The sequence below is a fragment of the Tachypleus tridentatus genome, chromosome 9 (genome assembly GCF_004210375.1).
Source record: "Tachypleus tridentatus isolate NWPU-2018 chromosome 9, ASM421037v1, whole genome shotgun sequence".
Taxonomy (NCBI): Eukaryota; Metazoa; Arthropoda; class Merostomata; order Xiphosura; family Limulidae; genus Tachypleus; species Tachypleus tridentatus.
In genome coordinates this window covers 132,583,770-132,609,776 of record NC_134833.1, presented here as the reverse complement: position 1 = coordinate 132,609,776, position 26,007 = coordinate 132,583,770, and the positions used below count along the sequence as shown (strand labels likewise).

At 35.6% G+C, this 26,007-nt stretch overlaps 1 long non-coding RNA gene across 1 annotated transcript; it reads right to left on the bottom strand.

Annotated features, from left to right (window-relative positions):
• Positions 1-3,697: 3,697 nt before the first annotated feature.
• LOC143226407 (uncharacterized) lies at positions 3,698-25,064 on the bottom strand. The gene is made up of 3 exons (XR_013014599.1): positions 24,855-25,064; positions 17,429-17,550; positions 3,698-4,165 (listed from the first exon to the last, which is right to left on the bottom strand). It is a non-coding gene; the product is annotated as an uncharacterized LOC143226407 (long non-coding RNA).
• Positions 25,065-26,007: the final 943 nt, after the last annotated feature.

Below are 26,007 nucleotides of genomic sequence, written 5' to 3'. Positions count from 1 at the left end.
TTAGAATTAAGCACAAAGCTACTCAATGGGCTATCTGTGCTGTGCCCACCACAGGTATCGAAACCCGGTTTTTAGTGTGTAAGTCCGCAGACATACCACTGTGCCACTGCGGGGCTAACATTTTTGAGCAAAGTGTGACCTCGGTAATTATCATGTATACAGTAAAATAGAACATGTGAAGATGAGAGAAGAATTTCTCCCCCTTCGAGCTACATATTTAAAACAAAATTCCTTAATAATCATCTATAGGTGTAACTTATTTTGAATACTAGACAATGAAGCTTGCTTTACTTTCATTTTTGAGATAGTGATATAAAACTTGCTAATAACGTTGAAATAGTAATAATAGGAGAACAGAAAATACTCTGTTGAAAAAAATTAGTGAAGAAAAGCAATGAATTTTGTTATTGGTTATCTTTTGTGTCCGCTGTTGTACGTCTCAAGAATTACCGCTGACCCATTGGAGAGTCTAGTTAACTTTTAATGTTTGTATTTACAGTTCATAGAATAATAGTTCTAACGTGCCTTATAATCGTTCTTATATAATAAATGTTTTCTTTTTGCACGGGGCCCGGCATGGCCAAGCATGTTAAGGCGTTCGACTCGTAATCCGAGGGTCGCGGGGGCGTTATAATGTAACGGTCAATCCCACTATTCGTTGGTAAAAGAGGAGCCCAAGAGTTAGCGGTGGGTGGTGATAACTAGCTGCCTTCCTTCTAGTCTTACGTCGCTAAAGCAGGGACGGCTAGCACAAATAACTCTCGAACAGCTTTGCGCAAAATTCAACAAACAAAACAAAACTTTTTGCCCTACTAATTTATTTTATGAACAGTTGATATCACCGAAATAAACAAACTTGCATTCTAAAAATTCCTTCTCTCAAAGTATGTGGCTATTTTATAAAGGTTACCACAACCAGACAGTTTATTGACTTTGTAACAGAACACGAAATCAAAGAATAGAGGAGGCCATACAACATTGTAAAACTTGAAACAAGAACTTTAACAATATCATTTTTTTGCTCAACCAAAATTACAGTAACATGAACTGGTTAATATGGACTCGTCTTATGGGATTTCTTGCGATCACCATTCGTCTTAACTTGTTATTTTCTGATAAAGCTGTCGCCAATCCTTCCCGGAAGTATCTCATCAGTGTAGATTCTCAAGCATGACGATCAGGGCAGGTCTAAATATTGTTCCTTCTCACCATGACGAATCCAGAAAAACTTCTTTCCTTCTTTCCTCAAGGCAGACGAATTTAGACGATTATTCATCTCTTGTTCATAGCAGATGTAAAATCTGTATTTTCAAGCAGAAACGACCAACCTAAAACTCATTCTTCCCCTTAATACAATAACTTTGAAAGTTGTTGTCATCTTTACCATTCACGACAGTAAGACTAAATGTTTATTTTCACACCATCACAATAGATTTAAATGTGTGAAAGTAGTCGTTAAATACACACATGTGCATTTTTATAATTTCAGTCCAAAAGAGTCTGAAAGTATTCACCCTTCTAGCTAAACTTTCTACAAGGATTTTTATAATATAGGGAATGCAATCCGCATTTTAACTTATTGAGAACTGCATGTCCGACCTTTGTCAGCTCTTATCAGTTTAGTTAAGTCGATGGCAAGAATCGTCACGCGACAGGGATTCATAGCTTAAAGAACACATCTGACAAGAATTATATTTTCATATTAGAGGTTACAGTATCTTCCTTCTCGAGCCAGCAGGCCTCGATGACATTATTTTCCATGAGAAAACACATTTAATGTCGTTCATATCAGCAATAATTCTAAATGTTAGAATGTTCTAAACTCAGCTAAGCGATCAAAATGTCTTGATCAAAACTCGGAGAAGTTTGGAGCTATTCATATAAAACCATTTAACATGTCAACATGCGTAAAGATTTATTTTAAAGAAGTTAGAGTTTTCTTCTTCTGTTTGTTTGTTTTTTAATTTCGCGCAAAGCTACACGAGGGCTATCTGCGCTGGCCGTCCCTAATTTAGCAGTGTAAGACTGGAGGGAAGGCGGCTAGTCATCACCGCCCACAACCAGCTCTTGGGCTACTCTTTTACCAACGAATTGATCGTAACATTATAACGCCCCCACGGCTGAAAGGGCGAGCATGTTTGGCGCGATGGGGATGCGAAGCCGCGACCTTCAGGTTGTGAGGTGAATGCCTTAACACGCTTGGCCGTGTTTTTGTTCTTCTCATCGAGACAACACGTATAAACACAGTAGATTCCCACATGACAAAAGCTCTAAATGCCGAATTTCTTTTTTTAATACAAAGACAATTATCGTTTTTCTCTCGCGAGACAATAACTGTAAATATCGTTATTTTCTCAATCCATGTGTTATACTCTTCTCTCAAAACAGCAAATCTCATGTTTTTATTCTTGTTCGAGCAAGCAAAGCGTTCTTCTCTGTACGCAACCAAATAACAAGTCTAAAGGTCGTTATTTCCTTTGAAACAATCTAACCTAAATGTCAGTTATTTCAATCGGAACAGGAGCTATTATTAAAAGTATTCGCACTTTGAGAACAACGTATGTGTACACAGTCACCGTTCTTTCCAATATAAACAGCTGTAAGAATCATTTTGTAGCGAAGACATTTGATTACTTTCATTTACTCCATTACTACATCAGATCAAACGAGTGTGTGAAATAACATTTCAGATTTATTAGCTGTATTCCACAAGTCTGTGAGAGAACCTTTCGTTCGGCACCAGACGAATCTGGACCATAATTCCCACAAAAGTTTCTGTGGATGTTATTTTTCTACAGTGCACAAAATCAATGTTATGCCGAACGTCGAGGAAAGTAATGGAACCAGTTATTTCGACGTTTGACATCGTTGTATCAAGTCTAAACGTCATTATTTCATATAGGGTTATTTTTTAAATAAATAACAGTGATAAAACAATAAATATCATCCCCTCCCTCAAATCAATGTATGTCGTTTTTCTTGTCGCGACAATTAGCGTAGGTTCATTCTGCCTTCTTGCAAAAATTAGCGTAGCTATTGTTCTTTCTTGTCACGACATTTAGCTGCTATTTTCGTAGAAATAGAAAACGTTCATGTCGTTCGTTCTTTCAGAGCTAAGTACAAGTGTTTTTTGTTGTTTTCTTTAAACAATGGATTTAGAAGTTTCCTTCCAATATGAGACGGCTTGGCATGGCCAGATAGTTAAGGCACTCAATTCGTAATCTGAGAGTCGCGGGTTCGAATCCCCGTCACACCACCAAACATGCTCGAACTTTCGGCCGTGAGAGCATTATAATGTGTCGTTCAATCCCACTCTTCGTTGGTGAAAGAGTAGCCCAATAGTTGGCGGTGGGTAGTGATGACTAACTGCCTTCCCTCTTAGTCTTACACTGGTAAATTAGAAACGACTTGCGAAATTCAAACCAATTTGAGACAAAAGTCTAATTCTTCAAATGTGAATGTTTTAGTTTACTAGATATAAAAACACAACATATTTTTAATTACATTAAATCAGCATTTGAAATTTCGCGCAAAACTACGCGAGAGCTATCTGCGCTAGCAGTGTAAGACTAGAGTGAAGGCAGCTAGTCACCACGACCCACCGCCAACTATTGGACTACTCTTTTACCAACGAATAGTGGGATTAACCGTCACATTATAACGCCCCCACGGCTGAAAGGACGAGCATATTTGGTGTGGCGGGGATTCGAACCCGCGATTCTCGAATTACGAGTCGAGTGGCTTAACCATTTGGCCATGGTGGGCCAACTTGTGAAGAACAAAAAACAATAGTATTAGGGTTATATCTTGAAGATAAGAAGGAACGCCTGGTCTCGATGTTCTGACACCAATATTTACTGTTTATATGTGAAAGAACAGCACCTGGGTTTCATATATCGAGAAGAAGCAACAGCAGATAAGAGCAAATGTATCAAGAAAAATACTATATTTAATTACTTAGTCTTGAGAAAGAAAGAATTTTCACTCAAGCTACTCTTTTGAGCGATAAAATGGAGGTTTGGTTTGCTTGGTAAAACGGCTACACAGCAGAGTAGTTCGTTCCACCCACCGCGAGCCTCAAAACTCAAATTGTAGCGCTATAAGCCCTCAGACTTATATATATGGAGATGGAAAATCTTCGGGGTAGGGTGGAGACTGACTTCCCCTGTAAGACAGAAAATGACTTATTCTTAAAAAGAAAAGAGATTAAACATCTCGTTCGACTTAACAATTATTCGTTCTTTACCTTTCTTTATTCAACACAGAAAATATAGATGTCATTTATTTAATTTTAAATTGCATTTTGAGCTCTAGTGTTCTCTTTACTTCATAATAACAAAGCAGAACTTCGTTTTTATTTCTTAAATTACAAATCGAGTCTTGTTATTTGTCTTTGAGACAATAAATCATATTTTTTTCTTTAGCATCTAAATCACAGTGTTGAGGTATATATTTTTTATGTTGGCTATGCAAGCTCAAATGTATGTGCGTGTGATTTTCTTATAGCAAAACCACATCAGGATATCTGCTGAACCCACCAAGGGGAATCAAACCCCTGATTTTAGTTTTGTAAATCCGTAGACTTACCGCTGTACTAGTGGAGGACAAGCCCAAATGTCGACGCAGAAAGTGAAAACGAGTTTTTTGAAGATAGTAAGTAAATATGTTGGACCTTTTATTCATGATAACAAAACAATTCAAACGAACCAATGTTATATGTATATTATGGCAGTCAGATGCACACTACTATCTCTCATTTGCTGTCATTCTTATAACGCACTTTCAGTCTAAAATGTGTTTTGTAGTTTGACATTGATTCGTACCTGGCTTTATCACAGGGTCATTATACGCTTTACAACTGATTGACTGGAGTTAAGGCAAAGAGTCAACAACACCCACAGCCAACTTTTGGTATACTCTATTCGAATAGTGGGATTTATATATCACTCTTATAAAAAGTCATGGCCCCAACATGTGGTTTGTAATTTTTCATCAATCGAACTCGAACTGGGAACCATCTGATTTATAGTTCGACAAACTGAGTCACGCATGACGCGATGTGAGTTCCCGACCGATATATGAATATTCCAAACACTAATTTTTCTACACTCAATAACGTACGTAGCATAAAATAATTTTCCTGCCCTCATCTGTATTATAAATTGTTTAAAATAATACAAAATAACTTTATTCTTTATGGAATATAGTGAACAAAAATTCCAAGGTTAAAATTACTAGTCGAAGGATATTTCATGCAAGTAGGAGGAGAAATGATACCGCCTGTCTACAAGACTATTTCTTGGAAAAACGTGGTTTAAAAATCTGAAACTTCTTTCTAACTTCTTCCCTTTACGAATCTATTTCTTGGAAACACGTGGCTTAAAAACTTCTCTTACGATACTAGTCGACTACAAATCTATTTGCTAGAAATGCGAGTTTACATGTGCGATCTTCTGTAAACATCAGTTTACATGCATAAAGTCCCCAATAGTCAATCAGCTTAATCGACATATGTACTATGAACAATTATTGAGCCTGCATATTTTAATCTATAGGGATTATATGTGAAAAAGAAAGTCAAGAACATTATTGATAACGTATAGTTTCATGTAAATCGACTTACACACACTTACAAACTTGGATTACAAATGGATTAACGAGATTCCCACTGTACCTATCTACTATCTAGCGAAACCACAGCCAAGGGAACTGGTTTGGAGAAATCTCCAAACTAGTCACAACACTAGTTTAAAATAAAACGACAATGTATTATCTTAAGATACTACATTAAGATAAAACGACAATGTATTATCTTAATACATTATTAAGATAATGTACATAAGATAATGTACATTATCTAAAACAAAGAAAAAAACCCTCTAAACCACAATAAACCAATTGCTAAAAAGTAGATTCACACTTTACTGTAACATTTCGAGGATACAACAAGAGCATTTAATTTCACAAACACACAATATTCAAATAAATAGACGTTACACACACTGCAGCATTTCAAGAGAAAAAAAGGATAAACCTTAAGGCTCTCTACAATATATGAGCTACGAGAAAGTCTCGAACATTAACCTCACACTGTAATAGCCTTTTCATACACAAAAATAATTATGTTCAAACACATTTAAAACTAACGCTCTTTTTTTTAACTATAAAACCAAATATTTATATGAATTCTACCAATTACCTTAGTCTCGTTTTTTACTTTACTATTAAATAATTTATAATTGACAATAAATTCAGGTGAAAAATTGCATTTGATATCGCAGAGACAGATAAAAAAATATTAAATTATGGCATGTTCCAACATTATATAATAGTTTTAACAATGGTTATTTTACTTCGAGTTTCGTGTCATTAAAAGTAACTATATTTTAGTGCAATTTTTAGAATATGTTTGTTTGTTTTTTTGTTGCTTGTTTTTGAATTTCGCGCAAAGCTACGCGAGGGCTATCTGCGCTAACTTTTAGAATAATGTTCCAACATTGTATAATTGTTTTAACAATAGTTATTTTACTTTGAATTTCGTGTCATTAAAAGCAAGTGTATTTTTATGAAACTTTCAGAAGTTTCAGGTGTACTTTTTCTATAAAGCCTGTATTAGCAAGTGATGAGATCCATCAAGTTTCGACAGTATGACCTTGAATGGAACATCGATTACGTAAGACAGAAAAAAAAACTTATAAAAAATACTAAGTGCACTCATGTAGGAATGCCATTTCTATACAGTTCGAGCAATGTTGGTTTATAATCAGACGGTCGTAAATGGTTATTCTTTTTTTATAACTGGAGATATAACTTTTCTCAAATAAGGGGTTGAAGATTTGGGTGCACTGATACAGACATAGTAGAAACTGTGTCGATGCGAAAAGAAATTACTGAGTTCAGAACAAGGATTCAAATATAATTACTGTTGCGAATTCCTCCACGCATATATTTTCATTTAGCTCGAGGAACTAGAAATATAAGTCATTATGTCTGTCTATAATTAAAAAGCGACCTGAAATACGAGTTTGATATACACACACACACATATATATATATATAACGAATATATATATTTTAATATTTTCACTAAAATATACAAACATCTATATATATTTGCTATAACAAAGTGATTGGAACAGAGTGATTTAATGTTAGATACGAAGTTACTTCTTTCACATTTGAAAATATGTGAAACTTTAATTAAAAGTTTCTTTGAGGCTGCCGTTTGACTGGAAGAACCTTTGTTCAGAGGAATAATTTCTTTTTCACAGTGCGGCTTATTATTTCAATAATAAACGCGAATTTCGTTCTATGTTGCAAATGTTTTATAATATTCCATCCAGTCGCCGATACGTAAATTATAATTAACCACTACGCTCTTGTTTGTGTTAGATATTTTTCTTTTCGAGCTAGCAGTCACCCTTTTTGCGTATATCATATATGACCCTCTGAGACGTCCAGTTTTAAGCCTTAATATCTATATAATATGTAAATTTTTGGCTACTATGAAAAACGTTGCCTTTCATTTTATATGGTTTTCAAGAACATACAAAGTACTATATTTAACTAGTTTTAATTCCATTACTTTCAACTTAAAATAAATCCATCAAGAGAGAGAAATTTGGTGTTAAGCACAAAACTACACAATTAACTATGTAACCTAAACTAGACAACCTGGTTTTAGTGTTATAAGCCTTCAAACGTGCAGCTGAGCCACAAGCAGGCAGGATTATTTGTTTTTCTTATAGCAAAGTCACATCGGGCTATCTACTCAACCCACCGAGGGGAATCAAACCCCTGATTTAAGCGTTGTAAATCCGGAGACATACCGCTGTACTAGCGGGAAGAAGAGATAGTACGGTCGTCCTATTCTGCAAGACATTATATTGTACTTACCAGGAAGAAGAGATAGTACGGTCGTGCTATTCTGCAAGAAATTATATTGTACTTATCTCAATTGTTTTCACAATGTTTACTGACGTCATTTAATATTGAAGTCGTATAACATAATGTGTAAACGATTGTTTGTAGAACAGTGTGAAAATACTTATTTTTGTAAAAATAGCTATCTACGCTGCCATTTTTTGAATAATTTCCTCCTTCTACAAAATTATAATCGCCGTCTATTTAGCAAATGTTTCGTTTAAAGCTAATTTTTCCTCAAATATGAATGACATACCTCATGATTTTATGACAAGAAGAACACTTGTAATTTTTTTTAAAGTTTTGTCCACATTTTGGACTACGGTGTGAGAGTAGTTAAATATGATAAATGTTGTAACGTTTTATTATTTCTCAACTTTAATAAACCTTACTGTTTGACACTATGTATTTTACAACTAAAATAACATTCATTTAATATGACTGAAAAAATAATCTACTAACGATATTTAACAGTTCTAGTTTACACTGACCTTACATCTGTAACTTATAAAAATAAATGAAATCCCTAAATTGTCATAAATTCGTAATTTTTACTGAGTTTAAAGTAATGTCAAGACCCCTGGTTTCACGAACCGTATTGATCAAACTTCGAAAGGTTTATTTTTTACTGAGCTTTCTGCAACGTGATATTTCATATCGAATGTTAAAATATTCACCGAAATAGGAAAACGTTATTACAGTTTTTAAACATTGTTTTACAAGAAACATCTTTAATATATGAAAATACAACATTCACGCACAAAAATAACGAAAATGTATTTTCTCTCTTTAAATCGAAGCAAAGTGTGTGTGATTTTTTTTCTTATAGCAAAGCCACATCGGGTTATCTGCTGAGCCCACCGAGGGGAAGAGAACCCCTGATTTTAGCGTTGTAAATCCGTAGGCTTAGCGCTGTAGGGGAGTTAGGCAACTCGAAGCAGAATCAATTTTTTGTGATCTATTTTTATTAATATAAAACATACTACATATTCGATTATTATGTTTGTCCAATGATTTCTTAGAGACTCAAGTTGCTCTCCGTAAGTCTGGTTATTTCAATATGGCTTCCAGTCCTACCATGGGCTAACTAGAGTTAAATATCCGCGCTCTACAGCAGGGATTAAATGCGCACTAATGAGTTACAGAGACCACAATGTATTGATTAGGTTCCTTTACTGTTGTAGTTACTCCAAGGTGTGTTCGTCTCACAAAACAAATTCCGTTAAGTCACTCGTCATATTACCTGAGCACATGTGCCATGTTTAGTCTTGCTAGTTTATGAGAAGAGTTTTGAATACAGTTTTAAACTTGGCACTCCAGGATGCTGAGGGGTTAGGAACACAATATTTGATGCGAACTTTAGGTTCAATGATCTTGAAAATGGTCTATCGGTGGCCTCCTGCTAGTTACAAATATACACAGTACAAAAACAAAGATATTCACACACATCAATAATTATATGGGGCTGACAAGAAATACCCCAAAACTTCGGGAAGGTTCTGGTTCATAAACCATAAAAACATACTCCTACACCCTACTATAGTTGGGTGATTTTCTGCCAAGGGGAAGGAGGCTAAAGACACTCCAGGATCATTCTAAGTTGTCATGATAAGCTGAGTCCTATTATCTTCAAAAGGAGTTCATAGAGACACAAACAAACACATAATATGAATTAAGATAGTATTGTATATCTCTTGTTTTACCGTTTGCTGGAGTACTTATGGTCATTTATTTGACGGGTAGTTAAACTTTTGCAAGCGAAATTCTACACACTCTATCCGTCTTTTAAAATTTATACCAGTTAAAAATGGCGTCAGGTTATTTGTCAATGACTCTTTCTCATTCAGTCATTTTTGCTGTTAACTACTCTGTAATACACAATTTATCACACATAATATTGTTTGTAGAATGCTTAACAGTCCATAATGATTACTGAAAAAAATTATCTTTCGTTTCACACATTTTTAGATTATTAATTTGTCCACCTACATGGCTGTTTATGATTATGACTGCCTGGCATTATGACTCGGCATGGCCAAGCGTGTTAAGGCGTGCGACTCGTAATCTGAGGATCACAGGTTCGCATCCTCGTCGCACTAAACATGCTCGCCTTTTCAGCCGTGGGGGCGTTATAATATGACGATCAATCCCACTATTCGTTGGTAAAAGAGTAGCCCAAGAGTTGGTGGTGGGTGGTGATTACTAGGTGCCTTCCCTCTAGTCTTACACTGCTAAATTAGGGACGGCTAGCGCAGATAGCCCTTGAGTAGCTTTGTGCGAAATTAAAAAAACCAAAAACAAACAGCTTGATATTATAACTGGACACAAGCTATCTTTATAACCAACCATCTGCTATAGGCTTATCCCATCTCATCCATTTGTTCTGCTATTGATCTATTAGCCTGTTCTTTAAACCTGAAAAATGATTATTATTTTACTTTAGAACAAAATCAAAATTAATCGACGGAGTGGAACATATATTACGTAATATGTCTTTAAATACGTTCTTATCAATATTAACCAAAAGCCTTTCTAGTTACGAAGTTAAAATGTTGTTTCTCTCCTTTAATGTTTCGACACAGTATATCTCCTATTTGATGTGTATGAACAATAATTCATTTTAACTTCTCCTAAATTACATAACTAGTCTACCTAATCTACGTAAAATATGTTTGAAATTTACCTATATCTAGTTTGCTTTGAATTTCGCACAAAGCTACACAAGGGCTATCTGCGTTAGCCGTCCCTAATGTAGTAATGTAAGACTAGAGGGAAGGCAGCTAGTCATCACCACCCACCGCCAACTCTTGGGCTACTCTTTTACCAACGAAGAGTGGAATTGATCGCCACATATAACGCTCCCACGGCTGATAGGGCAAGCATGTTTGATGTGACGTAAATTCGAACCCACGACCCTCGGATTACGAGTCGAACACCTTAACCCACTTGGCCATGCCGGGCCTCCATATCTACCAGATTGTGTTACGTACGTACGTATATGTTTACAGCTATCAGATGAACTTTTAAGTTAATATGTAAAGACATACCCAATTCTTAATTTGCATGAAACCTTTACTTTTTCACTTCAATGTTTTTTATTTTGATGAAAATCATGAGATTTTATGTAGTTATGTTTAGCTTTTGAGACTGCAGGGCCAGGCATAGCGAGTGTTTAGCGTGCCAAACCGTAGATCTGAGGTTCTGTGGTTTGCATTTCTTTATTACAATCAAACTAAAAATAAAATGCGACAGCTACAAGCAATTTACAAACTAATCTGGGAAGCTTAATATGTTTATATGCTTTCATAGTTGGGATCTGATCTGGCGGCAAAAAATATGATGCAGAACTTCAGGGGATGATCAGTCGGAGTTTCCGTGAGATATCCACAGAATAGGAGGGCATCTTATCGAAGTTAGAGTCCTGGTGGTCAAAACAACATCGAATGTATTAGACAAGAAGATCACGTAAATCCAGAGAAAAGAAATTTTTGAGTGTAATTCGTGTGTAGGGCCAGCAAAAAACAACACTTTTAAAAGCCAGTCCAAGAGAGTGAGGTTCTAAAAATTCCAGGCGGCAGTAAAAGGGAGAAAATTACAGAGATCAAGGTTACGTGACCAGAATTGAGCCAGAGACTGACAAAGGATTTATAGGAATACAAAAGAAGCTAGAGATTTAATCCACAGGATGAACCACGAAGGCACTGCAGTAAATTGAGGCGGAGGGTAACCTTTTTTTTGTGTAAGATGTCCAGGTAGGTAAAATGATGATCAAAGATAACACTAAGAAATTTAATAAGATAGGGACTGCATAGGTTAGAGCAACTGTGTGTTTTCAATACGAACATTGAAAAGATAAAAGTTATTGCATGGGTGAAATTTGCGGTTCCAAGTGAGAAAAGAAGTGATAGCTTCCTAGAGAGCTGTGCTGGGTGTGACCAAAATAGGAGGAAAACTATATGATCAGCGTATTTTAGTAGATAAACCGGTAATAGAGGAACAGGCATGTCGGCCAAAAAACAAAATGTGCAGAAGAATAGATAATCGTAGAAGACTTGGACCGATGGAGAATAGACGAAAGTTAAGTATCTTCATAAAGTATACTCTTAAGCGCTACTTCATGTACGCAGAAAGTTATGGTTTAACCATCGAAAGTTGACTAAGTATTACAAACCAATGGGCACAAAATTTGTGGTAAAAATAACGTAAACTACAGGTTTTTCTCCTCCTTCTTTATTTTGAAATCAAAATCACACACGTGTAAAAATATCATCTCAACCTATATTTTCTCCCCCCACAAGTCATCGCTCAAGAGACTTTCGTTTTGTACCAGAACTTGTTAACTGGGCTGGATGATAACAGACAAAATATGCTCTTAAATGATAGTTTATGTACGCGTTATAATAACTTGAGAGTTACAGTTTAAACGTCGAAAGGCGGCGCAGTATAAGAAATCAATAGGCTTAAAATGTGTGATAAAAAACAACGTAATCTTCAGATATTTTTTATCAATACGTGACAGAGATACAAATGTTGGTTTTACACACGTCTCAATTTTTATTCTGAAACGCACAAATTAAGAATAATGTGATAAAAAATGTAGTTTAAGTGATTTATATTACAAATATTAAACCTATTGATTTCTTTCTCGTTAGGAATCATCTCTATAATTTCTTCCAATACCAGATTTATACTTGCCTCACCCGATGAAAAGAGGCCTATCCTTAAGTTACGAGATTTCCAAACATCATGAAGGCCTAATAGTTTCTAATGCTTCCTCGGCTTTCAGTGTTGAAATCGTAACTTTTAAAGTGTCATTAAATTTTTTAAATATTTAATATTCTGTATAATTCTACGGAAAGTTACCATTGCAAATGTGTTAGTTCTATTATTTAATTTTAATATATCTGAACAAACGAAATCTTGAGAAATTGAATCAGTTTGTTTGTTTTTCATTCCGAGCAAAGATACACGAGAGCTGTCAACGCTAGCCCACCGCCAACTTTTTGGCTACTCTTTTACCAACGAATAATGGGATTCACCGGCAGTTGATAACTCCCCACGGCTGAAAGAGCGAGTATGTTTCGTGTGACGGGGATTCGAACCCGCGACCTACAGGTGACCAGTCGAGTGCCTTAACCACCTGGTCATGCCGGGCCTCTACTTTATGTAAGGTCATGAAGTTTTGAAGTTTTGTTATTTTTTTCGCTACACTCATTCTTTTTTTTTTTTATCTCGTGCTTTAGAAATACCATCTTATTGTCACAATCTATTCGATATCATTTAATTAAGGAAATTTGTTAAGTGTTTCTATAGCATTACTTCTATAAGGTCATATTGATATGGCAGAGATAAAAGTTTAGTACACTTGTTAAATTTTGCTTTTCTACTGACGTCGTTGAAAATTTTATGTATATAGTGAACATTGCATCATAATAGGACATATACATATTTTAAAAGTACAAATCTTTCATATCCAGGTCTGGATAGGTAACTTAAATAGGTGTAGAATCAGCGCCGTTGAAAGTCTTAATATCATCAGCTAAACAACAAACACGTTTTTGCGTTGCTTTCTATTTGTTTGTTCTTAAGCGAAAACTACACAGTGAACAATGTGTTCTTTCATGTTCATCGTGGCTATCAAAATCTGATTTTTATCATTATAAGCTCTCGTAAGTATTGCTGAACCACTGGGGCGGGGCGATTTATTTGAATAATGTTTTCAATTCATTGATGCGCATTATTAAAGTATATTATAAAAACTGGGTTTCGGTACCCGTGGTGGGCAGAGCACAGATAGCCCATTGCGTAGGTTTGTGCTTAATTCAAAACATCAACAAAATATATTAACTGTGCCAAAAGTTTCGTTTATTAATTTTGTTTAAATAAGTTGACCCCTAGTGGCTCAGCAGTATATCTGCGGACTTACAACGCTAAAAACCGGGTTTCGATACCCGTGGTGGGCAGAGCACAGATAGCCCATTGTGTAGCTTTGTGCTTAATTCTAAACAACATATAAATAATTTACTTTTTTACTACAAAAACATACCTATAATTTACTTTTCTTAACACAGTAACTTTCAATAAATTAATTTTCTTCAAGTCATCCGACGGGCCAACAATAAGTTTCATGGACTTGAATTCTAAAATTCGGGTTTCGATTCCTTGCTGTAGACAAAATGCAGAGATCCGATCATGTAGCTTTACACTAGGAAAATACCAATATCAGTTTAGTTTTATATAAATAAATGTCGTAAAGTTAAGCTGTTTGAGATAACTTGATGAATAATAATTACTTTAAACGAAAAATAAATTTGCATTGTTCACTCAGTTTGTGTATTTAAGCCTAAAAAAGATATAACTGCGACTCGGTCCGGTTGTATCGATAAGGAGTTGGCACTCCTTATGATTCACTCCCTAACTTATGATTCAATACAATTCAATTGTCACGCGTTTTATATATTAACCTAGTGTATAACTCGTCAAAAATGAGATGGCACGTACCACCCCCACCACCTAACTTCACATTTTATAGCTAATTAAAATAAATACCTTTTGCAAAAAAAAAAGACCGAAAAGAGCAATCGATGTAAACATCGTGAGCCAATCAAAATTAAGATAATTTATGGTATGAATTTGTGGTGTATTCGAGGAATAATTTTTGGTAAAAATCAGTTACATTAACAACTTCAGTATATAGAAAAACTAGTGCATTTTAATAACTATGCGTTCAAACAGTAGTTTTTATTCCCTTTTGCTTAACAAGAAAAGTATAACTTAATACTGTTGTTAGTCTATGAAAGTATAAAATAAAATGTATGGACAACAAAATTGGAAAATGTTTAGCAGAATTCTTAACTTAGATTCTCTGTTAGTTAAAAAACCGTCATGGCCAGATGGCAAAGGCACTCGACTCGTAATCTGAGGGTCGCGGGTTAGAATCCCCGTGACACCAAACTTGCTCGTCCTTTCAGCCGTGGGGGCGTTATAATGTACCATCAATCCTACTATTCATTGGTAAAAGAGTAGCCCAAGAGTTAGCGGTGGGTAGTGATGACTAGCTGCCTTCCCTCTAGTATTACACTGCAAAATTAGGGACGGTTAGCGCAGATAGCCCTCGAGTAGCTTTGCGCGAAATTCAAAACAAACCGTTCGTTAAAGAGGTTTGTTTATTTTTTATTTTAAAAATCGTGTTGATCAAACAACAGGAAATAGTTTAGTTCAGAATAGACTGAAGTTTGAAATTGAAACGAAATTTTTCTTTCACGATAAATTTTATGTACTTAGCTCTATGATAAGTGATCCCACACTACGCCTTTACTCTACACTTATTATACCAGTGTGTGTGTTTTTCGTATAGCAAAGCCACAAAGGGCTATCTGCAAAGCCCACCGAGGGGAATCGAACCCCTGATTTTAGCGTTGATAAATCCGGAGACATACCGCTGTACTAGCGGGGGGGGCCTTATTATACCAGCACTCATAAAATTTATAAGGTCTCACGGCGCACACAAACACAACCTTAGGTATCTCTTTCACACCCATCACTACAATCGTAATGAGCAGACAGTAATCGAATTATTTTATCTGGATAAATGCTTCTCCTATTTCGAGAAGCCAAGCGTGACATGACACACATTGACTTCTAAAGAGGTTAGATATAATATTAATATCAGTGTTAAGTTTTTAACTTGTTATTAATATTCCAAATTTCACTAAAATGTCTGACGTACATTGATTTTAATATTTCTTCTTCGGTTAATAACGCGAAATTTTCACCATCAGTGTGTGTGTTTGTTAAATTTAGCGTCAACCCACTCGAGGGCTAGCTACGCTAGCCGTCACTAGTTTTGAGATGAGGAGTTAGAGGAAATACAGCAAGTCAACTGTGCCAACTCTTGGAATATTGTAATTGATATTGGAATTTGAACAGCACTCCTATAACGCATACACAGTCCTAATGTGCGAACACGATTTTGTTTTGACAGTTACGAGACGAGGACCACATTTACAAATTGGATATATTTTATTTACTAACTATTCAGGTTTTAATAGATTCCCTATGAAAGGAAAGTCAACTTTACATTAATTCATGAAATAGGGAAAATAATATTTTTTGGCTCGTCAGACAGGTACAAACAGGTTGTTGTATGACGTCAATGGGTGGGCGTGACTGGAAATTTCGTCAGATATAATAATGTTGCCATCTAGCGTGACCCAGTGAAGTCAGCGCTATCTATTGGAGTGTTAATCAAAGTATTCTTTATTTTGACAAGTTGTATTTCTATTTAATTATTGCTGTCTACTATCACATCACACTACAGGTATTGTGAAATCAGCGTTCCTAATAGACCGTTGTTTGCTTGTTTTTTGGCTATTCAGACTTCACTTTTTCCATCTTTTAAACCGGTTCTGTAACAAACTTATAATAAATTATTTTCTCTGACTCACTAGTACTGAATGAAAGACACAATGGAAATATTCTTTCACAAGTATTATCATTACAATGCAATAAGAAAACAATATAGCTATAGAAAAACAATAACTCTCTTCATACAAAATCAGAAATAAACGTTTAAAGTTCCAGAAAAAAATGTATTTTAAATGACTGGAACAAATATACAATTTTAAACTTAGAAATATCTAAAAAAAAATTAGTTCCAGTATAGTAGTTATTGACTTTTAAAGTATTGTTTGTTTATTTTGAATTTCGCGCAAAGCCACTCAAGGGCTATCTGTGCTAGCCGTCCCTAATTTTGCAGTGTAAGACTAGAGGGAAGGCAGCTAGTTATTACCACCCACCGCCAACTCTTGGGCTACTCTTTTACCAACGAGTAATGGGATTGCCCGACACATTATAACGCTCCCACGGCTGAAAGGCGAGCATCTTTGGCGCGACGGGGGTGCGAACCCGCGACCCTCAGATTACGAGTCGCACGCCTTAACCCACCTGGCCATGCCAGGGCCTGACTTTTAAAGTAAATAATAAAATAGTATTGATAAAAAATTATATTGTTAATAATATAGCACACGAATGTATGAATTAAAGTGCTACAGATTAGCTGGTAGGCCAGGTGGTTAGGGTGCTTATCTCGTAATCTGAGAGTCACGGGTTCGAATCCCCGTTCCATCAAGTATGCTCTCCTTTTCAGACGTGGGGGTGTTATAATATGACGATCAATTTCATTATTCATTGGTAAAAGAGTAGCCCGAGGGAAAGGCTAAATTGAGGGCCTCTACCGCAGATAACACTTGTGAAGCTATGTGTAAAATTCGAAACAAACCTTAGTTGGTACATGCTTCTGCATATAATTAAAAAAAAGGTGATACAAAGTATAAATTACAGGAAACATCGTATTTTATATATCCAGAAAATATTAGTAGATTCCTTAAGCAGAGTATCGGAACTAAAACTCGTGTGCTTATTAAAATCTATTTCATCTATGTTTTTGTTGTTTTTTTAAACTATAACTCATAATGGTTTCTTTGCATAAATCAAATAACTATACCTGATACGCTACAGAGAAGGTAGCACTCCTCACCAACACTTCTGCTACTTTTGTCCGATTCATGGGATCTGCCCGTCAATCATACAGAGGACCTACAGCCCCAGAGTGAAACGGCCTCGAAACTATTGGGTTTATAGTTTGAGTACTCAAACTACTATCACACCAGGTCATGCTCATGAACGAAATTGCCCTTTTATAATGTTTAAAAGTACCGCAAAGGAATACTGAGACTATAACATTAGTTGGTTGTCTAGGAGAACATAAACGAACATTTACTGACACGTTTTGATAATATTACAAGCAGAGTGAATTCATATACCAAATAACACATGAATGTACTGCATATAACAATGGAGCTGTAATTTACACTTCGTGGACAAGGCTGAATATTAAACCACTAAATAAAGTTCAGTGAGAGCCTAAGCATTTTAAACACGAGTCAGCTTTAAATTACGACAGTACAGCAAATATTCTAAACTTAAAATTATTTTTGTGAGAAGCTCGTAAATTTATAACCATTAAAGCGTACTTTGTCCTAATCGATCCATTACTGAAGGAGTTATGAAAAGGTAGAACCACTTAACAAAGCTTAAACATCTGTACCCAGCAAATTTCACTAAATATGGAGAGTATTATTGCATATAAGTAGTGGAAGTAACTCATTTGCATACAACCAATGTTTGTTTTTTTTGTTTGTGTCTAATTCAACATAAAGCTACACAATGAGCTATCGGCATTATATCCGTTCTTTGTATCGAAATTAGGTTTCCAGCGTTATAAGCCTCGAGACTTTACACTAAACCTTTAGAAGATCGATAAACCGACACAGGCCCGGCATGGCCAAGCGTGTTAAGGCGTGTAACACGTAATCTCAGGATCGCGGGTTCGCATCCCGGTCGCACCAAACATGCTCGCCCTTTCAGCCGTGGGGGCGTTATAATGTGACGGTCAATCCCACTATTCGTTGGTAAAAGAGTAGCCCAAGAGTTGGCGGTGGGTGGTGATGACTAGCTGCCTTCCCTCTAGTCTTACACTGCTAAATTACGGACGGCTAGCACAGATAGCCCTCGAGTAGCTCTGTGCGAAATTAAAAAAACACAATAAACCGACATATCAACATATAAACAATAACTGATGTTAGTTTCTGTCCGTTCGCTTCATTTAGAAATATAATTATTGAATAATTTATCATCTTAAATATACTTATTAGTTAGTTAGTTAGTTATCACCAGTAGATTCCATCTAGGAACATAGGGCCGCAATCGCTTGCGGATTCTTCAACAAGTATTTAAGTGAGTAAGTTGTTAGCCCACTGCACCGAGCCGTCCCTAATTTAGGGCAGTGTAAGACCAGAGGGAAGGCAGCTAGTCATCACCACCCACCGCCAACGCTTGGGTTACTCTTTTACCAACGAATAGTGGGATTGACCGTCACACTATAACGCCCCACGGCTGGGAGGGCGAGCATGTTTGGCGCGACGCGGGCGCGAACCTCGGATTACGTGTCGCACGCCTTACGCGCTTGACCATGCCAGGCCAAATATACTTATTAATTATAATTTATTATTCATTTTAAACACACTCGTTAAGGATTGTTAATACTAAAATACTATTTCTTAAGAAATCAACTGTATTTAAAGAAAGTCAGGCGTAACTTAATCACGTGCACAACATAAGAAACCAAAATACCTGAGCATATTTTGAATGGTGTTTGTTACTAAGTGCAAAGCTACACAAAGTGCTATCTTTACTCTGCCCACCACAGGTATCGAAACCTGATTTCTATCAATATAAGTTTGTACAAGTAGGCATAAATTATTGGGTTTCATTTTTTACGTTTAGCACAAAATAATCACAACAAAAGACATCCACGATACTCCGATAAGAACCACAGAAGAAGTTAAGTTGCCGCATAATTCTTTCTGACGAAACAAATTCTGACTATTAGCATACGAACATAGTTTTAGCAGAAATAGAACATGACATTTTCAATTTGCATATAAAGGAACAGTGAATAGCATACTTACATTATGACGGTTAAAATTTTATCATATGTGACCTGTTAGAAAGTTAAAAAAATAGATAATATCATGTTATTACTTTTTAAGTAAGAAATGTTGAAAAAACATTCGTTAACTATATTTTCAAAATGGCGACGCCAATATTTTAGTTGGCCAAGAGATCTTACGTCCCTCTAGGCTTCTTATTAAAGAAAAACTACTGGCTGAAACTGTAATATATATTTGATGCATGAAAATTTCCAGAGGAACCGTTTTCTGAATATGTAACCAGCATATGTGAGAAATCAAACATTCATTTTCCCTATGCTAATCACAATTTCTTCATGTGAATAATGAAGGGTTGACTTTATAAGGAACTATTTGATTGTTTATATTTATCCTAGATCAAAAAAAGCCATATCTATCTTGATTACATAAAATACTTCACTAGGGAAAGAAATAAGAACAACAATTACTTACAGGTGTTTTAAAAAATTTTAACATTTTTTTATTATGTCAAAGTGCTAGATTTCATGGTAGATGTACGGAGGATTATTTGTAGTAACAATTTCTGAATCAAGTAATATTTCTTTTGGCCCATTCATAGCGGGTGACTAAACAGGTTAAGAATTTTGGCTCTGTTGCTATGCCCATTGTGTAGTTTTGTGCTTAAAAACAAGCAAACTGAACTCTTTTGTTAGAAGTAAATAGACACTTTCTGTGAAGGTGAGATTACGGGGCTTTCCAACATGACGTCCTCATAACGCTTCCAAAAAATGAGAGATTGTCTCTAGCATTTAACTATAACGTTAATTAAAAGAGGGCATTATTCCAGAAGGCAAGAAACAGGCCTATCCACGACTCACAACCGAACTCACAAAAGAGTAGCAAGAAAATATACACAGCTTGTCAGTGGAAGAAACCCAAGAGCACAACAGTTCCTACAACGTCTCGTGGATACGTAAACAAGGTAATTCACCCAGACTTAATTCTACAAAAGAGACACAAATGTCGTGTTCACACGCTTTATCCAAAACACCTTCCCAAGTGAACGTCCAGTAGTAGAAAGCTTTACTTGTGTATGTTGACATACTGGACAAAACATGTCTATTTTAGTAACTAAAACAAAGATCAGAAGATTTATTGTCATTATGCTCATGACGGAGCATTTAAAAAATAGCAGAGAACAGGTCTTAAAGGATCTGTGTTGGTTACATGTTACAGATAAAGGATGAGGTCAAACACTCAAGAAGTCAATAAAACTGAATTGTGATTAACGTGTTAGCCTCGTTCTACCGTGAGGAGATGTCATCTTTGTATGGACTGAATGTCAAGAACGTTAGGACAAAGCATCCAACCAGAACTCTAGGTGAACATGCTAATTCCTCCACTAGAAGCAAAAACATGCCATATCATTCACAGGCAAGGTAAAGAGAGAAAAAAACAAATTTGGATTTAGGATACTGAGCTAAATGTTCCTGCAACAGAAGTCTCTTTGTTTAGAACAAAGAACAAAGCTACACAATGGGTTATCTGTGCTCTTCTCAACCCATGTATCGAAACCTGGGTTTTAGCGATGCGAGTCCGCAGACATGCCGCTGTGCCACTAGGGGTCTGTAGAGCGATGAATAATACATGACAAAGACAATAACAATGAAGCCCAATGGTTGTGGAAAAATGTATTTTAAGGCATATCCACAAATCTTTATGTTCATAAATCATAAAGACACCCTATTGAAGTAATACTGACAGACAAATACAACATATTTTACCTCATTAGAAAATGGCCCGGCAGGGCCAAGCGTGTTCAGGCGTGCGACTCGTAATCTGAGGGTCGCGGGTTCGCGTCCTGGTCGCGCCAAACATGCTCGCCCTTTCAGCCGTGGGGGGCGTTATAATGTGACGGTCAATCCCACTATTCGTTGGTAAAAGAGTAGCCCAAGAGTTGGCGGTGGGTGGTGATGACTAGCTGCCTTCCCTCTAGTCTTACACTGCTAAATTAGGGACGGCTAGCACAGATAGCCCTCGAGTAGCTTTGTGCGAAACTCAAAAACAAACAAACAAAAACAATCATTAGAAAATAATTTTTTGCCATAACCAGTTTTGAATTTTCTTAGCTTAACTTCAAACCTATAAAGTGCAAACTTCAAAGAAAATCACAACAGTTTTTTTCCGTAGTAACTTCATAAAATCTGAGTTTGTAGTTTCTATCTTTTTAAACACTTCAAAACGAATTTATTTTAGTATAGATATATATCAGAATACTACATAGGGGAAATTCACACTAAAACATTTATACTTCATTACAAATTTGATCAAACAACAGTACTTATCAAATTTCCATGAAATCCACAGCCTGTACCACCGAAAACGAAGTGTATATCCTATACATATATTATGTTCCACAGTTTTGAGATGATTAATTTGGATAGCGTGGTTGAGTATATAATATTTGTCGCAAAGCTTATGAAGTTATTCGACAAAGTAACAAACTACGTTTAACTGTTTAACATATTTTCGTTCGCATGTTCAAATGGGGATTCTTGTGCAATCAACAACTTACATTACAATAATACGAGTTAAAAAACAATATTCATATATTTGTCTTTATAAGAAGATAAAAGTAAGAGGACAACGTAAAACTACATGGAATGAAGTATCTAAATGTATACCTTACTCTGAAGTAGGCACAGTATAACGTAATTTCAAAATGCATTAGTAACTCAAGCGGGAGGAGGGGGGGAACAAAAACAACAACAGCTGGTTATTGTACCTTGTATATATTACACAATTACTAATTTATTTTGATATACAGGCATAAGAAATATATTCTATACGATACTTTAGCAGTAGAGTTCAAATGGAGCACAGTAATTAATGTGTTATTCAAATTTTACTTTAATAAATACAATTTTGACGAGAGAGAGTTAATTAAGGTCTTGAGCACTGGATTCTCTGGACGAGAAAGAATCGGGCGGTCGACGACCTTCAGTTAAATATTTTTCAATAACCAATTTCATTTTGTTTTTACGTGATAAATTTGACAGACAGGTAATTTAGCTTAGGTGAAAGCAATCATAATTTTTATAGTAATAATTTATATTTTAATTATTGCTAAAACATACAAAACTGTTAGCCGTGTACCAATTTTATCATACCAAACATGTTCGCCCTTTCAGCCGTAAGAGCGATATAATGTATCCCACAATTCATTATGTATAAGGCCCAGGCCGGCATAGCCAAGTGGGTTAAGACGTTCGACTCATAATCTTAAGGTCGAGGGTTCGAATCCCCGTCGCACCAGACATGCTCGCCCTTTCAGCCGTAGGGGCGTTATAAAGTTACGGTCAATCCCACTATTTGTTGGTAAAGGAGTAGCCTAAGAGTTGGCGGTGGGTGGTGATGACTAGCTGTCGTCCCTCTAGAAGTAAGAACACTGCCTAATTTAGAGATGGCTAGCCCAGAAAGCCCTCATGTAACTTTGCGGGAAATTCTAAAACAAATAAATAAGCAAAAGCCAGTTTTGATTCTGTTTCTATTAAACATTTCGTAGACATTCTTCAGGGAGTTTGCATCTGTAGTTGTATAAGGTACAAAACTTACCTATGGAACTGTAAAGATTTACTAATTTAAAAATAAGTAGAACAGTCGCAGCAATAAAGAAAAACAACAGTTCTCCTCCTTATCAATATTATATTCAAATATCGTCTTAAACGCCATCTTTGATGTGACAAAACCCATAAATCACTGATTATATAAATATAATTGGTAAACACAAGTACTGAATCACTTGAATTCATAATTTCAGCCAATTTAATTACAATTAATAATAAACGTAGAAACTTAAATGTAGTCAAACGTAGGAGCACCACTTTTTCAAAAACTACAACATTGGATTATTTACATCAAATTTATGTTTCATTTAATTTTAAAATAAAATACTTTCACTAGAAACTAGATAGATTTAATTCTATACCTATAGGCTGTATTAGATACTATAACGTGTTAATTTAAGCCTTTCTAAGCACTAAACGTTTAAAGTTTAAACGATTTATAGTGTAAAGTAGCTGTGTTATAGAATGAACAGTGAGCCACCAATTCAGTAACTACCATAATATAATGCTTTTTACGAATATATGCTTTACTTTTGAAATATTTCGTTTATTATACAAAGAAAGTTTTTACATTCCTTAATACAGACTAAACTCAGCACATGCTAATCTTATTCATGTTACCAAAACAAAATTACAATCATGCTATAGCATCATCCATTTAAAAGCTAGTATAGTTAAATATTGTCAAAACTTTCTTACGTTATTTTGGCACTAAGCGGAAGTAACCTTTCTATTATTCTAAATATTTGTTACTTTTAGCAATGTTTTGGATTTAGTTTTTGAAGTAAGTTTTTTGGCGATATTACAGTATCTCTTCAGGGGATACAGAAATTAGGTAATCTCTTTGACTACATGGATAAAACTACCTGTTATATCATTCTGTTATAAATTTATAAGCATGACATAACATTAAGAGAAATATAATTAATTCTAATAAATAAAGAATTTGTATTTTGAAATTACATTAAATCTCTTTTTTCTTCTTAATTTGATCTTAAATCCACGAGAAATTTTAATAATTTATGCGATTCTATTATCAAGAACACATTATCGAAATCCTTTTATAAAAATAAAAAAGGAAGGACAGATAACCCACTTCCAACCTTATATACTTCACACTGTCCCAGAAGACAAGATCCAAAACCTGTTCAAGTCTTCCACGAATATGTTCAAGGATAAAGAAATCTAATTTCGTTGGTTCGTACAACTCAGTGAGATGAAGCAAAACATTATTGATTTTTGTAACCACAGACGTATCTTCCAAGTTAGGTCTGGCCCATTACCACTCCTCAACTGACTGCTTTAATACGACGTTTATTATGGTGTTAAAAAAATATCCCATTTTCATGTACGTCCTAACCTCGAGAAAGACTGTTCGTTATTATTTTTTGTTTGTTTTTGAATTTCTTCGCAAAGCTGAACAAGGATTATCTGCACTAGCTGTCCCTAATTTAGCAGTGTAAGTCTAGAAGGAAGGTAGCTAGTCGTCACCACCCACCGCCAACTCTTGGGCTACTCTTTTACACACAAGTAATGGAATTGACCATCACATTATAACGCCCCCACAGCTGAAAGAGCGAGCATGTCTGGTGTAATGGGGATTAGAACCCGCGACTCTCAGATTACGAGTCGGGTGCTCCAACCACCTGACCATGTAGGCTCGGATTGACAAAAAATGAAATGAATACAAGGAAATGCGACAATGCTTATATTTGACTACTTTAGTAGTGTTTCAACATAAAAATCCAAACCAAGACAGCTTTCATTATTAAAATCATTCACTAAAGTTTATAAAAATCATAAAATATCTTACAGCTTAACGTTAAAGTACACTCGAAAGTAACGCCCACTCAAAACTTCGTCCAAGTATCAAAAAACTAGTCGATTACAGTCAAACGCATTTATTACATAGTTTCAAGAGCTATATGGAAAACTAGCCAACTTTAATCCTTCTTTCCGCTCGACGAAGTTTTAAATGGAGGTCACGTGGTACTGTTAATGCACCTTTAAAAACATTCTGTGGGCGGGGTCTTTGTTGACTCGTTCTTTTTGTCAGGGAATTTTTATTTGAGAAATGACACTTTTGCCTTTTTTTCTCTTTGTACGACAAAAGACAATATGTTTGCAGATAAACTTAACTAAAACTTTTTCCATGCCCTCATTCCCTGTCTCCAGTAGCACAGTGGTATGTCTGCGGATTTCATCTGCTAGAAACCTGGTTTCGACACCCATGATGGAGAGACCACTGATAGTCCTTTGTGTAGCTTTGTGCTATTAACAAACAACCTTTTCTGTGAACAGTGATCAATATCAACTAAATTAAAAACAAAACTTTAACTTAGCCCTTACGAACTCTCGATAAAGAACAGAACTGAGAAAAAACCCAGTAGATTTCAGTAAACTTATGTAACAGATAATAGTGAAGTTAATATCTTTTCATATGATAGCCAGGCCCGACATGGCCAGGTGGGTTAAGGAGTTCGACTCGTAATCTGAGGGTCGATGGTTCGAATCCCCGTCGCACCAAACATGCTCGCCATTTCAGCCATGGGGGCGTTATAAAGTGACTGTCAATACCACTATTCGTTGGTAAAAGAGTAGCCCAAGAGTTGGCGGTGGATGGTGATGAATAGCTGCCTTCTCTCTAGTCTTACTTTGCTGAATTATAGACTGCTAGCGCAGATATCCCTCGTATAGCTTTGCACAAAATTCCAAAAAAGAACAAAACATCATATGATAGCCAGAACCGTTTTGCATTCCCATTTGGGTTTTTACTTAAGAATATATATATATACACACACATTCATACCTTTACTTTGCATATATGTAAATAAGTAGATTAATATAACAGCTAATTATTTCCTCTAATTCATTTTGAAACACAGGAGGAAAGCATTGTTGGCAGAAATACTATTTATACAACTCAAAAATCTACGATGCTGCTTTTAGGATTTCAAAATAGAAGG